Raw genomic sequence first — 18,214 nt, 5'->3', positions numbered from 1 at the left:
GGAGAAAGCTGAAGCCGCTCTTCAAAATGACTGCCACATGCAAAAAGCACAAATATTTACCTTTCTGTTTTCTTCCAGGAAGATATCAGGCACATAAAACATGGGTTCTACCCAATACCACCCAACCACCATCATGATGTTTCCCCAGAGGCGTGTATCTTTTAAACTCAAAAAAGTGACCCCCAAATCTCAATATCCACTCACATGAAAATTTTGGAACGGGGGTTAGTGGTGAGAATGTAATAGAAAGATACATTGCAAACTTTATTCACAAATAAAAAAGCAGGTTCTGACAGCAAAGCAGAGAAAACTTTTTTCAACTCAGGCACTTTCTCACTCAAATCTTTGTAATATGAGAGAAGGAGAACTCAGATCATAGTACATGATAAGATCCTTTTCTGCTAATTAATATTCTATGCAAGGTGTCTATGTTACATTATCATCATTCACTGCCTTGAAAATGAGCTGTATTCCTTCTGCAAACTTCCCAGAAAATTCTAGGGAAAACAGAAGAAATCAATTCCCTAAGTAAGCACCTACTATGTACTAAGAAGGGCTTCCCATTGGCTCAATGGGAAAGAATCTGCCTGCCAATGCAGGACACACAAGTTTGACCCCTATGTCAGGAAGAGCCCCTGGAGAAAGGAATGGCAACCCACTCCAGTATTCTTGCCTGGAGAATCCCATGGACAGAGGAGCCTGGTGGGCTACAGTCCACGGGGTTGCAAAGAATCAGACACGACTGATCAACTAGGCACACACACACACGCGCTAGGCACACCACACATATTTTCGTCTCAGTTCTCCTAACCATCTGGGAAGTATGTCTCACCATCCGTGGTCCATAGATGAAGACAACAACGCTCATCATAGTTAGATAACAAGCTCAAAGTCAAAAAGAGAAGTAAAGGGAAACCAGCATTTGATTCCAGGTCTATTTGAATCCAAGACTTGTGTTGCTTCCTCTATACTAGGCTGCCTTCTAGAAGCAATCTCTTAATATCAAGAATCTTCCCAGTGCCAACTAAAAGTTGTCACTTGCCATCTGGTTCTACAAGAATGAAGTCATCAGCCACTGCAGTGGCTGACCTTCAACACACCCTGAAAGGAGTTCAGGATGGAGATTAGGAATGTGGTACTCCATGCTCTGGGAAAAACTGGTAGGATAGGCCTTCAGATAGATATTTTCAGGAGAAGATGCTATGAGCCCAATTTCTTGCACCTCCTCATACCTAGAAAAAGCATTAAAATCATTAATGGAAACATCTGCTCCTCATGACTAGAGCAACCTTCTGCCAAAATGTGTGCCTGACTGCACATATACCCCTTCACCAAAATCACATATATGCTGACCTCCCACCTACCTCTTTAGAGCAGTTCTTCACTGTTATCTGGGAGGCTGTCTCCCAGGACATAGTCCTCATTTTGCCCCAAATAAAACTTAACTCAAAACTCTCACATCGTGCTTTTTTTCAGTTGACACAAACAACCAAACATGAGACTATTGACACCAGCTGACCTAGAAATACTGATTGCAAAGGTTCTCCAAGCATTTCTCCCCTGGCTTTCCCTGCGATTTTAATATGTTCTGTTAAATAGAACAATAATACCTTTTCTTTATAAGAGAATTTAGAGAACAAAACCTACCATTTATATTTTGCTCTTTCCTCATCATCTTTGCTGTAATTTAGATAAGCAAAAGCATAGCCACCTAGATTTATTTTTATAGCTGGGTTGGAAGGGCAGGAAAAATTTTAGCAACTGAAGATACATGAGAGACCAGGAAGTGCCAAAGCCCGCAAGAGTACATGTGACTTCCCCCAGAGGATGGCAAGGGAAGGTGCCCACACATTGTTGACGGGACTCTACATGAATTGAGCCCTTCCCTCAGGAAGCTGCCTGCCCACCTGCCACCCACTGGGCCGTGGGGAAGGAAGAGGGAGCAGAGGCGCTTCGTCACAGTGACCTGCATGCCCTCAGCTGTCCCCAAAGGCTGCTCCAGATCAAAAGGCATGTCTGATTTTTAAAACATATGCACCATAGGAAATGTGCTACACTTAAAATATGTTTTTAAAAAAGACTGGAAGGAAATATATCAAAAGGTTAATAGATTATACCTGGATAGTGGGGTTACCAATTGTGCATTCCTTCTGTATTTTTCTTCTTTATCCAAAATTATCAGAAAATGTTATTTTTCTAGTAAGAAAGATCTATGTAACTGTATGTAGATAGCATTTTAAATATTTCCATTTTCAAATTAAAAAAAAAAGACTAGAAGGCGTAGCTTGACTATACAGAACAGCTGCTCTGTGACAGGACCCCCCAAAACAGAGGTCATTCAGAAGATTTAACTACTACAGGCACAAAACACCTAAGACATATGTGCCCAAATCGCCCCGTTCTTGGCAGGTATCCAATGGGTCAGACAATCTCAACTGAATGCTTTCAATCTTTTGTGCCAGGACTCATCTTTTAACAGGGGTCTCCTTCCTGTTTTATTGCCAATTTTCAAATTTATAAATTATATCCATTAAACTTACTAGTCTTCTTCATCTATAGAGTTGAAATTTAATAAACTTCCCCAATTTTTTTTTTCAGCAGGAATGCCACAATTCCCAGTTCATTCATTCTACAGCATCACCTGTGTGTCTCTGACAACATTAACTACTTCAGCTTTCACAAGATGCATATTCCTGAATTCTGGTTTATGGCCAAAACCCAGCAGCTCCCATGTGAGCACTTCCGTGAGTATCCATGGCAATTACTAATGCTTAAAGATGAGGGTACGGACCACAGAGTGTCATTAAATGTACTTCTGACCCTCAAGATCTGTGTGTGCTTCATTTCTCCATGTGGATCCTGAATGCTCCCAGCATGCTACACAGAATAAGAAATTACATTTCATGGCAACCGCTTTGCAATAACAAAGACAGTGTTCTGAAAATGAAGGAAGTAAAAGTACAAATGTTTAGAAACTACTCAAGAGATTTTTACCAGCAGGTAGTTTATAAATTCAAAACAAGAATATTGCCTTCAAGGATTCCAGCTTGTCCAATTTTGACAAATTTACCTTTGCCATTATTTGTGGTACTGTTTACCAAATTTTAGTTCAGGGGGCAAAAAAAGCTAGAATTACATTATAGCTAAAAATCAGAGAACAGCAGAGCTGCATGGGAATTTAAAGATCTTCAACCTGCTCATTCTAAAGATTAGGAAAATTGTGAATTAAAAATGTGGAGAGAGGTGGTCCAGTGGATAAGAATCTGTCTTGCAGGGAAAGCGGGTTCAGTTCCTCACTGGGGAACTAAGATCCCACACCCAGTGGAGCAACTCACCCCACATGCTGCAATCAAGACTTGACAGCGTCAAAGAAATGTATTTTTTAAACGTGGAGAGATGGTGGTAGTGATTTTAGTCGCTAAGTCGTGTCTAACTCTATAGGACCTCATGGACTATAGCCTGCCAGGTTCCTCTGTCCATGGGGTTTCCTAGGCAAGAATACTGAAGTGGCTTGCCATTTTCTCCTCCAGGGGATCATCCTGACCCAGGGATCAAGCCTAGGTCTCCAATCCTCCAGCTTGGCAGGCGAATATTTTACCATTGAGCCACCTGGGAAGCCCATGCGGAGATACTCCATTGTATATATGTGGGAACTCTGTCAGTGTTATGTTGGCAGCTGGATGGAGGGGAGTTTGGGGGAGAGTGGACACATATATATGTATGGGAGTCGTTCTGCTGTGCACCTGAAATTATCACAACATTGTTAAATCAGCTATGCTGCTACTGCTAAGTCGCTTCAGTCGTGTCCGACTCTGTTGGACCCCATAGACGGCAGCCCACCAGGCTCCTCTGTCCCTGGGATTCTCCAGGCAAGAATACTGGAGTGGGTTACCATTTCCTTCTCCAATGCATGAAAGTGAAAAGTGAAAGTGAAGTCGCTCAGTCGTGTCCGACTCTTCGCGACCCCATGAACTGTATGTAGCCTACCAGGCTCCTCCATCCATGGGATTCTCCAGGCAAGAGTACTGGAGTGGGTTGCCATTTAATCAGCTATACTCCGATGTAAAACAAAAAGTTAAAAAAAAAAAAATGTGTCAAGATTAGCTGACTTGACAAAGGACATGTAGGCTGAATGGCAGAGAAGGTCCCAGGCACAGCTTACTGCTGTTTTCTTTACCTATCAATCCTAGAAAGTAAAATAAGAGAGTAAAAATACTTCCAGTAGCATAAAGTTCACTAATAATAATAAAAGGTTAATGTATTATGAAATAAATAACAAATACGTGGCCATGTTCCTCAAAGCAGGGTTCTGGCTTCAGGGAGAAGTGGGAGAAAAAAGATTTCATTTCAACATTTCAACAATGAGGAAAAATACATGTACACAAGGAGCAGATCCCTCACCCTAAGAGCCACACTCTCCAGGGTGAGGGATTGCTGTGTTCCCTGCTGCTGGAGTCAGATGACAACCTCATCCCTCAATGCAGCCTGTAGGCTCTAGGCATCAGAGATTTCCAGATCAGGAGAATCTCAACTCCAGCTTTATCGCTCTGTGTGAAGAGCTAAAGCAACTGACCTGGCCTGTCCCATCTGGCTATGACCCTGTGATCTTTGGCTGGCACATCTGAGAAGTGGTCTTAACAGCCACTGAGCATGTGAAAAGAGTTGACCTAATTCTTCGTCAATAACAAGACTAGGAGATCCATGCCGAGCTAAAGGCTGACCTGGAGGTTCCTCAAGCTGGCACAGCTATCTGGTTCCTGCCCCTCTGGAATTTGCATATGGACTCACTGCAGAGTTTCGCGGTTATGGTCTTAGACATATAAAAAGGGAAATCGTTGCTAAAAGTCAGGGGATTCCTGGCCTAAGTCAGCTCTGGGAACTTCATTCATTCACTGACTTCTTTATTTGATCACTCTCAAGAGATGGTTCCTACATGCCCACTGGGAGTTGGGTTACCTGTCCTTCCAAGACTCAAAATCTACTTAGGAAAACGCACAGCCAAAACTTCATATAATAAAGTGAAATGGAGATGTGAGAGACTGAAAGAGGTCATAGAAGCTTTACAGAGTTTGGTGTGATAGATCAAGAGTGAGAATATTCAGGAGGCGGAAGGAGCTGAAGGGCCTACAGGCCAAGAAGGTGGGGCAGCACCTCAGATGAATGAACTTCTGATTAGTATAGCTTTCAATGGTCACTACACATCTTCATTCTTTCATTATTTTTCCTTCCCAAACAAAAATAAAAAGCATCATGAATTCCTGAGGACTATGAAAAAATAACAACTAAAAAATAACAAATAACAAATGTAAAGTGTTCTGAACATATAAAATGGAACACAAATTCTAACAACCCCATTAACAACAACCAAAAAAAGAAGTGTAATTGCTGCTTTATCTTAAAGTGAGCCATTCAACCAGAGTGATAAACACAAAATGCCTGGGGAACCACGGTTGGAGATATAAGGACTAAGATTCTACTTCAGAGGGAGAAGGGAAAGGGTTATTATTTCAACATTTAGTGATTTTGGCTTTTTGAAACCCCCTCAGTAGCCACAGTGACCAAAAACACAGCTTTATGTCTAAAGACAGAGCCTTGTGGGCTAGTAAGTAATTCAGTTCAGCCTCTGTTTCCCTGGTGGCTCAGATGGTAAAGAATCTGCCTGCAATACAGGAGACCTGGGTTTGATCCCTGAATTGGGAAGGTCCCCTGGAGAAGGGAATGGCAACTCACTCCAATAGTCTTGCCTGGAGAATCCCATGGACAGAGGAGCCTAGCAGGCTATAGTCCATGGGGTCACAGAGTCGGACAGGACTGAGCAACTAACACTTTCACTTTCCTTAACTGATAATGATGTTGCTAACTGGATATCCACATTTTTTCACTCTTAAAAGAGAGGCAGAACAGAAAAAATATCCTGAACTCACCCTGGTCTTTCAACATTGAGGACAATAAAGACAAGAATCTACTCATTCATTCAATCATTCATCACAATTCATTCATTTATACAAACATGAAAACACTGGGCCCTAGTTCCTGTGAACTTCCCTCTGGGACAGGACAGTCACTTCCTAGGGCTGCTATAACAACTTACCACAAACTGGGTGGTCTAAAACAACAGAAATTTATTCCCTCACAGTTCTGGAGGATGGAGTACAAAACCCATGTGTCACCAGAGCTGGTTCCTTCTGGAGGCTCTGAGGGAGAATCTGATTCTTGTCTCTCCTCCACATTTGGGTGGGTGCTGCATTCTGTGACTTGTAAACTCCCCACTCCAATCTCTCCCTCCCTCCTGTCTTCACATAGCATTCTCTTCTATATCTGTGTCTCTTCTCCTCTTCTTATTGGATAGCCGCTATATTGTATTATGGGCTTCCCTGGTGACTCAGATGTCAAGAATCCACCTGCAGTGCTGAAGACATGGGTTTGATCCCTGGGTTGGGAAGATCCCCTGGAGGAGGGCATGGCAACCCACTCCAGTATTCACGCCTGGAGCATCCCCATGGACAGAGGAGCCTGGTGGGCTACAGTCCATGGGGTTGCAAAGAGTCGGACATGATTGAGCGACTAAGCACATACTGGATTATAGCCCACCCTTATTAGGTATGACTGTAACTTAATTTGATTACATCTGCAAAGACCCTATGTTCTTCTAAAGTTGTATTCATAGATACTGGGGGGTTAGAACTTTCACACATCTTTTGGGGAGACACAATTCAACCACAACAGAGAGCACATACCCCCACTGTAGGGTCACAGTTGGATTATCTTACCACCTTTTCCGCCAAACAAGAGGCTATCACTAATGTTAAGGAGGTTACAGCCTAGAGAGACAGAGATTTACAGATCTCTCTATCTCCCTTGCTCGTATTGGCAGTTATGGTTTTAGCTCTGTGGGTTTCACTGTACCCTTTCTGCCCATCCCTGGCTGAAGACTGTAAGCTCCCAGAGCACAGGCACCATATCTGTTTTCTGCTTCCCATTACATTCCGATTTCCTTGTAGAGTGCCACTAAGCATTTAAGAAATAATTTTTGAATGAATGGATGGATGGATGAGTGAATGAATTGATAAAATACAAGCAGGAATGACAAAGGCCTATGCATGTAGTAGTGATACACACAACAGATCCACAGTGAGGAACAGAGAGGAAGAAATAATTGATTCTGATTAGTAGGATGGTAGAAGATTTCAAGAAAGATTGCACTCAGTCTTGTGGGATTAGTAGGAGCTCAAAAATAGGTAAGGAATAAAAGGTATTCTCTGCTGACCAAACAGTATGAGCAAACAGGTATAAAGCAGTTAATCTACAGTTTTTGGGGGGAACAGTTAATAGACCAATTAAGCTAGAGCAAAGGGTACCTAAAAAATGTGAAAATACTTGGGATGAAAAGCAGCTCATAGAGGACTTTGAGCACAGACTGGTCTGAATGCAGTAAGATGCCACTGATCTTTGTTGAGAAGGAAGATGATGCAATCCTACCTGTGCTTCAGAAGGAAAAAAATAAAACATTTTTTTAGTTTTAAAAATATAAAATTAAAAATAAAAGGAAAAAATATATAGAAACGATTCATGTTCATGTTCCTTCTTTATCCTCTTAAGTGATAGTTCTTATATTACTACAAGGAGTATTTTATATTTAACTGTGCATCTACTATGTATTTATTTGCCTAAAGAAACAAGAATTATACACAAGTGATTACATTTTATAGTTATTATCACATCATATATGCCATTTTATTATATACATTATATAATTAATTATATAGCATAATTAAAAGATTATATCTGAGAAGTACTTAATAGGATGATGTCATACTTCTTAAGCAGAGAAGGCAATGGCAGCCCACTCCAGTACTTTTGCCTGGAAAATCCCATGGATGGAGGAGCCTGGTAGGCTGCAGTCCATGGGGTCGCTAGAGTCGGACACGACTGAGCGACTTCACTTTCACTTTTCACTTTCATGCATTGGAGAAGGAAATGGCAACCCACTCCAGTATTCTTGCCTGGAGAATCCCAGGGACGAGGTGGGGGGAGCCTGGTGGGCTGCCGTCTATGGGGTCGCACAGAGTCGGACACGACTGACGCGACTTAGCAGCAGCAGCAGCAGCATACTTCTTAAGGGCTTCCCAGGTGACACTAGTGGGTAAAGAACCCACCTACCAATGCAGGAGATGTAAGAGATGCAGGTTCAATCCCTGGGTCAGGAAGATGCCCTGCAGCAGGGCATGGCAACCCACTCCAGCATTCTTGCCTGGAAAATCCCACGGACAGACAGAGCCTGGCAAGCTGCAGCCCACAAGGTCACAAAGAGTCAGACAGGACTGAACTGACTTAGCATGCACGCATGGATGCACAGTTCCTAAACCTTTTCTCAGGACAATAACCTGGAACTGAAAGCCGGGGGAAGATGGACTATCTATCAAAGAAATAAATCATTTCACCTATATCAAAGCATTCCAACTTCTGAATCAAGGCTAATTTCTTTTTCTTTTTCCTGCATTTGGGCTTGGCAAGCCCACAGGCCAATAACGCTCACATCTGAGGACGTAGCAGGGTTACCATCTGTTGTTATCTCCATGAAGCACCAAGGACCCCACTGACATCTGGAGAGTAGCCAGGCCCCATTAGAGTGGGGCCTGAAGGAGATACCCCAGTTATCCAAGGAGATCTGTTCAGTGGCAGAAACTCTGCCAAATGAAGAGATATTTATTTATGTTATTGATGCCTCCAGAAGTCTTTGAAAACAATACAAACATTCTTAGAGAGAAGTATTCAACCATTCACTCACCTTATAAAGGAATTCATGATATGGAACTGTTAATTGAGATAAATAGCTACCCACAGGGAATCTGCCCCCGCCAGCAAGTTCTGGTTAGGTAAATGGGACACTGGGTGCATGGGGAGGGCCTTGTGAGCAGAGTGGAAGTGGCATGAAGAAGAAAGAAAATTTATTTCAGCCTCACAAACCCTACCAGGTAGGCCCCAGAATTACTCATTGACAGTCATCTCTTGTTATTTAGGCTATAAGACACCAGCACAGTCAGGACTGTGTTATGTCTCATGCTGGTACTTAAGTCCTAGCACTGTGAGAGCACATAGGTGTCCAATTAACATAAGCTGCCAGGCAGGAGGGTCTCAACCTTAAGCACACCCACTACATATATTAAAGTTACACATATGAGTGAGGTTACCTCTCCCACTGAACAGTAATCTTCCAAAGAAAAGAAAGGGTGCTTGCTTATTCCTAGTACAGTGCCTAACACTTGGAAAGTATATAATTCCTGAGCTTAAGGGCACTTAAATACCTTGCACAAAGTTAAATAGCTAATTAACAAGAGGCTTAGGTTTGAGCTACATCTGTCTTAATCTATTAATGAAACCTATGCTTTTTCCTACTACTTGGTTTGGCCTAAACCTAGTCTTATGAAAGGACTAAGACACCTTTGGAAACAGGTTAGCCACTGTACTCCAATCTTGTAAGACAATCTGTGTAATTACTTACTATGAGTATCTCAATCATTTAATGTCCAGTCAAAACACAAGGATAATTTAAACATATACAAAACACATACATCCTAAATACTAAGTCCAAGATGTCATTTTCCAAAATATAGATTTTTAGGTACTAATGTTCCTAAATTTCTGTTTAGAAAGGATCAGTTTAGGTGGGCATAGAAAGTTTTAGAGAAATCCAAAGCAAAAATTTTTAAAAATCAATTCTCATTTTATGTATAGTTTAGTTCCTATTAGGAAATATTGTAAATTTCCTGTACTAACCCATTCTCTTAAAACTCCTAACCATGTACTTAAACTAAGACAGACCGAGAATAACCTTTCAAAGATAATTATTTTTAAACCGCATTTTCTCACATGGCCTATGGACTGTATCCTTTTGCTAAAAGATTTAAAAAAAACAACTGAAAAACCAACTTCTAAAATGCACTAGGCGTCTTTTATAAATTCTCAAATTAAGACATCTTAGTTCAAGCATTTATGCAATATATTTCATTCCAGTAGACTGCAAAAATTAACACTCTACCTACAAATATATCAATAATACGAGTGTAAAAGAATATTTACACTAGACTCATTATGTTAAAAAAATACAGGTAAAAATAAAAGGAAATAAATTCTATCTTGAGGAATACTTTATCCTTATTTACTTTAGAATTTTATAGAATTATAGAATGGACAACATTCTGTAATTTTTTAGAAAATGTTGTCACTTGGGCAGAAATTCCCCACAGTTGATCTCTAACCATAGTCTAGAAAAAAATTAGCATAAAGACATGTTAATATGACAGATAATGTTCTTCCCATTACTGACAAATTTACAAGTTTAACTGTTATAGTTTATAAAAGACACCTTTACCATCCTTTCTTGGAATTGTTGATAAAAAGTTTTGGGAAGATTTTAGGACAGAGTTCTAAGGCAAGATAATTCAGCGAACTTGGTTGGTTGGTTGGTTGGTTGGTTGGCTAGTTGGTCGGCTGACTAAGTAATTAGTTGCTTGGATAAACAAATTCTAAGTGTCCATCCTGGATTCCTGAACCAATAAAATGGATTTCTGAATATTTGATTAAAGAATCAAGTTTCTTAAAACCTCTTTAAAGCTTTAGTTTCTCAATAGAGTCAATGAAAAGCATTGGGACCTTTTTAAGGTACCAGAAGTTAACAAGGAAAATGCCCTAAAAAAAGATCATCAAGAAATTCTCCAGAAGGTTATAATCACCTTGTTGTATATTTGATCCCTGGGTAGGGAGGATCTCATGAAAGAGGAAATGGCAGGCCACTCCAGTATTCTTGCCTGGGAATCCCATGGACAGAGGAGCCTGTCAGGCTACAGTCCATAGGGTGGCAAAGAGTCAGACATGACTTAGCACACACACACATGATCATGATGTGCTAACTACTCTAATATATATTCCAGTGATGTCTTCCAGAAGCATCAACTTAAGAAGGCAGGATGTCTTAAGTGTCTGCTTACCAGGAAAGTAGGTTTCTACTGAAATTTCAAACATTTATTCTTACAGGAATTTGGAGAGATCCTGAGACGCTTAATAAAATGACTCTGAAAGCATCGGAAAGGACAGTCATGAAGTATACTCAGTATTTGATGGCCAGTGCCTGCAAAAGAACCTCATTCCCAGAAGAAGTTGACCTCCTTGGTATATTTCTTCTCTTTTTACTGATCAGGGCTTCCCAGGTGGAACTAGTGGTACAGAACCTGTCTGCCAATGCAGGAGACATAAGAGACATTGGTTCAAGCCCTGGATGGGGTAGATCCCCTGGAGAAGGGCATGTCAACCCACTCCAGTATCTTTGCCTACAGAATCCCATGGACAGAGGAGCCTTGTGGATTATGGTCCATACAATCACAAAGAGTTGGACATGACTGAAACGATTTAGCACATACACACGCATTACTGATCAAGACAAAGGAAAGGGGGCCTTCGATGAGCCCCTTGCCTTCTTCCACATTGGCCTATTATACCTGAGTAGCTTACCTGTTCTATAATTAGCAGGCAGTGCTAAACAGAACAAAGGTGTTCTGATTTTAACTTACTAGTTAAATATCCATGATGACATTCTAATGTGTCTTGTCTTTTGTCTATAGAGTTAGTAATAGAATCATATAAACTGCTATTAAGGATTTTGAAAGTGAAAGTCGCTCAGTCGTGTCCGACTCTTTGCAACCCCATGGACTATATAGTCCATGGAATTCTCTAGACCAGAATACTGGAGTGGGCAGCCTTTCCCTTCTCCAAGGGATCCTCCCAACCCAGGGATGGAACTCAGGAGATATTGATTCAATCCCTGGATGGGGTAGATCCCCTGAAGAAGGGCAGGTCATTGCATCGCAGGTGGATTCTTTACCAGCTGAGCCACCAGGGAAGACCAGGAATACTGGAGTTTAGCCTATCCTTTCTCCAGCGGATCTTCCCAACCCAAGAATGAAAGCGGGGTCTCCTGCATTGCAGACCTTCCTGGTTCTTTACCAACTGAGCTATCAGGGAAGCCCAAGGGACTTTAAAGATCCACAAATAAAGAGTTAAATCCAGAAGATGATAAAAATTCAGTAAAATTATATATTAAGGGGAACAAAGAAATTGATTTACCTATATCACCATCAACTTCCTCAGGTTGAAAATGTAATGAGAAAAGAGATATGATTAAGTTTTATGACACTTACAGGGAAAAGGTATTTCTGATTTCAGTACTATCTGAAAGGATATAGTCACTATTTCTTTGTGGTTCAAAGGTAAGAGTTTCTTATCATCAAGATTTCCTTCTCAAATGTGTGATTCATGAAAAATGAAGCAAAAATACTTAATGCATATCTATTGGTTTTGATTTGAACAACAACAACAAGAAACTTGTTAGTAGTCTTCCAATGAAATAATATTAATCCCAAGTGGGCGGACACCACACCGAGTAATTTTACCTGGTCCTCACATTTTTTAAAGGCTTTTGTCACCTTTGTAAATAACTTTCCAAAAGATAGGGCAAGCAAATGGCATTTTAAAGAGGTTGTGTTAGAGAGAAGAAACATATTTGGTTATTAATTTTCTCATTATTGTTGGTTTGCCTAAACAGGACTGGCTGTATGTCTTTGTCCAACATGGAGGACCAAATTACATGTCAGACTCTACAGGCAGCTTCACCAGGAAGCAAGGTATCAGAAACAAGACCAGAGGCTGTGACCCTTGTAACTAGGATCATTCCAATTAAAATCAGGAAAGAAAACAAAACAATAAAAATAATTTTTAAAACTGTACTGTAGTGAAATAGAAGGAGAGAAGAAAACAACCATTTCTTTAACAACAGCTGTGCAGACTAATTTTTTTTTTAAAAAATCATTCATATACTTTCAAAACCACTCATTCCCAACTGCTGCCTTCATACTGACAAATCCAAGAAATTCAAGACATGTAAACAAGAATAGATTTGCCCTTAAATCCCAAGGTCAAAGGCAGCATCTGTTGCTTCACGGTAAAAGAAAGGCTTTCTTTCTGCTGGCTAGTTCATTGTGTGCTTTTTTATTTTAACAGAAGAAAAAAAGTAAATGCATATTTTCTAAATGTTTCCACATTACCTTTAGGTGGTACAAAATAGAAAAACCTGTATAAAAGAGAATAAACATCCAGTATTTTGATATTTGAGTTACATGGATGAAAGCCTGGCCCTGCTGTGATTTTTAAAGCTGACAGAAAATATTATTTTCATCCAAGCCCCCCTCTTGCCATTTGGCTATTTAATTATTCAAGGAATTTCTCTGCTTATAAAGATTAATAACATCAACTCAAGCCATTTCTGAAAAGCACTTTCACCTCCTGTAGGAGACAGATGGACCACAGGAAAACATCCTATCACATTACATACGGGCAGACAAAAAGATTTCAGATTACCAGATTAACACAACCAGCAGGGAAAGAAAGGGAGAAGTAGCAAGATAGGAAATAACCGGCAAATGGAACCAAATATTCTTCAGAGCCATCATTTTGAAAATAAACATAATTTGGAACCCACTGTAATTCAATTTTACCTGTTTCAAGCTTCCAAACCTGGCTAATTACCATAAATGTCAGTTCCAATTTAACCAAAGACTTTGAAAATCTAGTGGAACCTTATTGAAACACATTGGTATCAGGGGACCAAGACACCACCTGCTTTCAAGGTCTTTTGTGTGTTAGTGAGAAATGTGTTATGAAACCGAGTGTATGCACTGGACCCACAGTATAGTAGATTGTGGGATTTTACTGTACTTTCATGTTATTTTAATTACTAGCATCCCCTGAGAAGACATGCTTGCTCCCACAGAATCTAAACACTTCCTATCTATCAATTCTCTCATAGATGAAGGGTCTTCCCAAAAGTATTTCCAGAAGGATGAATATGAAAAGATTGCAATGTCATTAAAATCACAGATGAACTGTATTTGCAGATTCACAGAAGCAGGTGGCGTTTACTTTTTCATATGTTTATAAAAATCAAACACTTACTTTTAATTCCACAACTCATACAAGGATCATTCTCATTTTCAAGTAAATAATTCAGAAAAAAGTCAAGTACTGCCCCTTCATCACTTGCACTCTCAATTCTCACCAATAACCCATTATCATTTACTAAATACCTTCCAGAACTGTTTACAAGCTTATATAAAATACATTTTTGTATAATGTGCTTAAAAAAAAACTGGGATCGTACTGTATTTTCTACAATTCCCTTTCACCATCCCAAGTGGCTCAGAAAATATACCAAACGCAATCTGAAAACTCGGTCCTTCTACCACAGACCTATGTGGACACAGAGGCAAGCATGAATGCATACTTAAAAAGAAGTGGTACCAAAAAAAGCTCCTTTGTCTTTTATTTCAGCGGTTAGCTACATAAGAAAGCTATAGAGCAAAAATGCCATTTTTTTCCCAACAAAAACTTTTTTACTTTGGTACTAGTTATTTTACTTTAGTGCAGGACATACCCAACTGTGGCCAGCAGGCAAGATCAGATCCAGTCTGTTTTTTTGTACAAAACCACCTGTTTTTTGTACTAGCCAGTGAGTTTAAAATGACTTCACATTGTTAAACATTTGGGAAATTTTTCCTTAAAGGATAATATTTTGTGACATGTGAAAGCTATATGAAATTCACATTTATGTCCGTAGATGCAGTCTGACGGGAAAACAGCCATGCTCATTCCTCTGCCTATTATCTAAGGCTGCTCTCATGTTACAAGGGCAGTAACTGAGTAGGTGTGACAAAAACCCAATTCCCAAAAAGCCTAAAATACTTACTTTTGGCTCTTTACAAAAAGAAGCTTGCCAACCTCTGTTTTAGTACATGATATTTATTTCCCCAATATCTTACTTATGAAAGTTTTTTTTATATGCCATGTGAACACTCTTTCAGTGGGTAAAGATAGTCAGAAGTCGCATGGGAGGCAGGAGTACAAAATGGGTCTCTTAACCCAACAAATAAGTAATTTGCATACAGACCAAGTTCCAGCTTCAGTCAGCTCTAAAGTCTAATTCATTCGTCTTTCAGTTGAGCACTTGTGTTCCAGGTCAGCGCTGGCCACCAATGATTCCAAAGTCAATTAGATGGACATCAACTCTGCCCTCAGGGATTTCCGGTCCAATATATTCATTACACTTGTAAGAAATTACAAAAGCATAGATTGGAGGACTGAACGTGGTCTGAGGGGTGGGATGGGATTTGAAAAGATATGAAATAATTTCAGTATCATCAGGTTGAAAACTCTGAAAACAGTGTGTAGTTGCTACCCGCCCCCAAAATCAAGTAGCAATGAGAAAACCTGCCACTACCCCACTATCTCTGTGTTCTCACACTCTGTTCTTTATAAGCTGTTATTTAAAGCAAAAGGAGCACTGAACCTCTAATGATATCTCTATCCAGTTTATGACTCATATCAAAGACTGAGTGCACTATCAATAGATTGCGAGGGCAAATTTTCTTTTTAGTGTGTGTTAGTCACTCAGTCCTGTCCAAATCTTTGTGACCCCATGGACTGTAGTCCACCAGGTTCTTCAGTCCATTTGAATTCTCCAGGCAATACTGGAGTGGGTTGCCACTCCCTTCTCTAGGGCATCTTTCCAACCAAGGGATCAAACCCAGATCTCCTGCACTGCAGGCAGATTCTTTACCATCTGAGCTACCAGCAAAGCCCTTTTTTAAATGTATCTAATCTAATCTGGAAAAAGTCAGTTTTCATTCCAATCCCAAAGAAAGGCAATGCCAAAGAATGCTGAAACTACTGCACAATTGCACTCATCTCACACGCTAGTAAAGTAATGCTCAAAATTCTCCAAGCCAGGCTTCAGCAATATGTGAACCATGAACTTCCTGATGTTCAAGCTGGTTTTAGAAAAGGCAGAGGAACCATCAGAAATCAAATTGCCAACATCCGCTGGATCATGGAAAAAGCAAGAGAGTTCCAGAAAAACATCTATTTCTACTTTATTGACTATGCCAAAGCCTTTGACTGTGTGGATCACAATCAACTGTGGAAAATTCTGAAAGAGATGGGAATACCAGACCACCTAACATGCCTCTTGAGAAATCTATATGCAGGTCAGGAAGCAAAAGTTAGAACTAGACATGGAACAACAGACTGGTTCCAAATAGGAAAAGGAGTACGTCAAGGCTGTATATTGTCACCCTGCTTATTTAACTTCTATGCAGAGTACATCATGAGAAACGCTGGACTGGAAGAAGCACAAGCTGGAATTAAGATTGCCGGGAGAAATATCAATAACCTCAGATATGCAGATGACACCACCCTTATGGCAGAAAATGAAGAGGAACTAAAAAGCCTCTTGATGAAAGTGAAAGAGGAGAGTGAAAAAGTTGGCTTAAAGCTCAACATTCAGAAAACTAAGATCATGGCATCTGGTCCCATCACTTCATGGGAAATAGATGGGGAAACAGTGGAAACAGTGTCAGACTTTATTTTTGGGGGCTCCAAAATCACTGCAGATGGTGATTGCAGCCATGAAATTAAAAGACGCTTACTCTTTGGAAGGAAAGTTATGACCAACCTAGATAGCATATTAAAAAGCAAAGACATTACTTTGCCAACAAAGGTCCATCTAGTCAAGGCTATGGTTTTTTCCAGTGGTCATATATGGATGTAAGAGTTGGACTGTTGAAGAAGGCTGAGCACCGAAGAATTGATGCTTTTGAACTGTGGTATTGGAGAAGACTCTTGGGAGTCCCTTGGACTGCAAGGAGATTCAACCAGTCCATTCTAATAAAGGAGATCAGTCCTGGGTGTTCTTTGGAAGGACTGATGCTAAAGCTGAAACTTCAATACTTTGGCCACCTCATGTGAAGAGTTGACTCATTGGAAAAGGCTCTGATGCTGGGAGAGATTGGGGGCAGGAGGAGAGGGGGACAACAGAGGATGAGATGGCTGGATGGCATCACCGACTCAATGGACATGAGTTTGAGTGAACTCCGGGAGTTGGTGATGGACAGAGAGGCCTGGCGTGCTGCGATTCATGGGGTCGCAAAGAGTCGGACATGACTGAGCGACTGAAGGGAACTGAACTGAACTGAATCTAATTTGATTTCAGTGTAACCAAAACCAGGACCCCTCCATGGAAAACAGAAATTAGACTACCATCCATCTTGCAACCATCCAATGCCATTTAAAAACTAAAAGCAAAACACCACCATGCCTAATTCCACAATGTGATGCCAGTGGCCACTGGCAGTGACAGCTGATCACTCCCAGGCAGAACTCCACCCAAATAACAAAGGCTCGTGTCCAAATAAAATAAATCAACACTATAGTTTTCATACACTTGAAATTCCCCATCACATAAAGTGAAAGGAAAGGAGAGGAATGGAAAAAAGATAATTTCAGCAATAGTCTACAATCCCTATGTTGGGAGGACTTTGGGTGATGCTCTAGTGACTTCGAGGTGGTACACCTTTAAGGCTTGAATTCTTGGAGTAACTGAGCTGTGGGGACATTCAAATTGGGTTGGAGTCTCTCATTCTTCCAGGCTTCCTCAGTGTTCTATGTTCCAGCTGACTTCACAGAGAACTAAGCAAGCGTAAAAAGTCTCTAGAGAGAAGCAGCAACTGGAATCGAGGACAGAAAGAACAAACGATTGTATATGGCTGCTGCCAGGTCTCTGCTTTCAGGCCGAGAGTCCCGTTCCGAGATTTGTATCTGACACTATCTACACTGGTTCTCACATTAAAACCAAAGCTGGTGGGAGTCAGGTGTTCTATTCATCTAATTGATGGTAATGAGATGGTCACCTTCACCTACACAAAGACTCAGTACCTCCACCCACACAAAGACTCAGTTTGAGAGTTAGTTTCTGTGATTCACCAAAGATAATAATCATACAAGAGAACTGGAGTTAGCCAAGCTTTCAGAAACACCAGGCATCTGACCCACAACAATCCGGATAGCACCGAGCTCCAAAATGGAAAGTTTAACTCAATCTTCAAGGCAAGACTAGTTGGTTAAAGGGAAGAACTCAGATCGGCTGATACTGTTTCTAGTAATAGGACAGCCTTTCTCTGCAAACAAGGCAGAGGCCAGGAAGATGAACACCAAGAGAGGAGAAATGAGAGGCTGTCCTAAACTAGAGTGGCAATGACAAAGAAACAAGGGCTTAATAAACAAAGAATCCAAAGGCAAAATGCCTCTGCTGACTTGGGGCTAGGTCTGGAGA

At 40.6% G+C, this 18,214-nt stretch overlaps 1 protein-coding gene across 9 annotated transcripts in view; it reads right to left on the bottom strand.

Moving 5' to 3' along the window:
• The window catches only part of TNIK (TRAF2 and NCK interacting kinase), a 400,085-nt gene that overhangs the window by 253,880 nt on the left and 127,991 nt on the right, over nucleotides 1–18,214 (bottom strand). The gene's annotated exons all lie outside the window — the stretch shown is intronic.

This window comes from Bubalus kerabau, chromosome 2 (assembly GCF_029407905.1).
Source record: "Bubalus kerabau isolate K-KA32 ecotype Philippines breed swamp buffalo chromosome 2, PCC_UOA_SB_1v2, whole genome shotgun sequence".
NCBI classification, from domain to species: domain Eukaryota; kingdom Metazoa; phylum Chordata; class Mammalia; order Artiodactyla; family Bovidae; genus Bubalus; species Bubalus kerabau.
The sequence above is the reverse complement of the archived record's forward strand: the minus strand, read 5'-3'. Positions and strand labels throughout refer to the sequence as shown.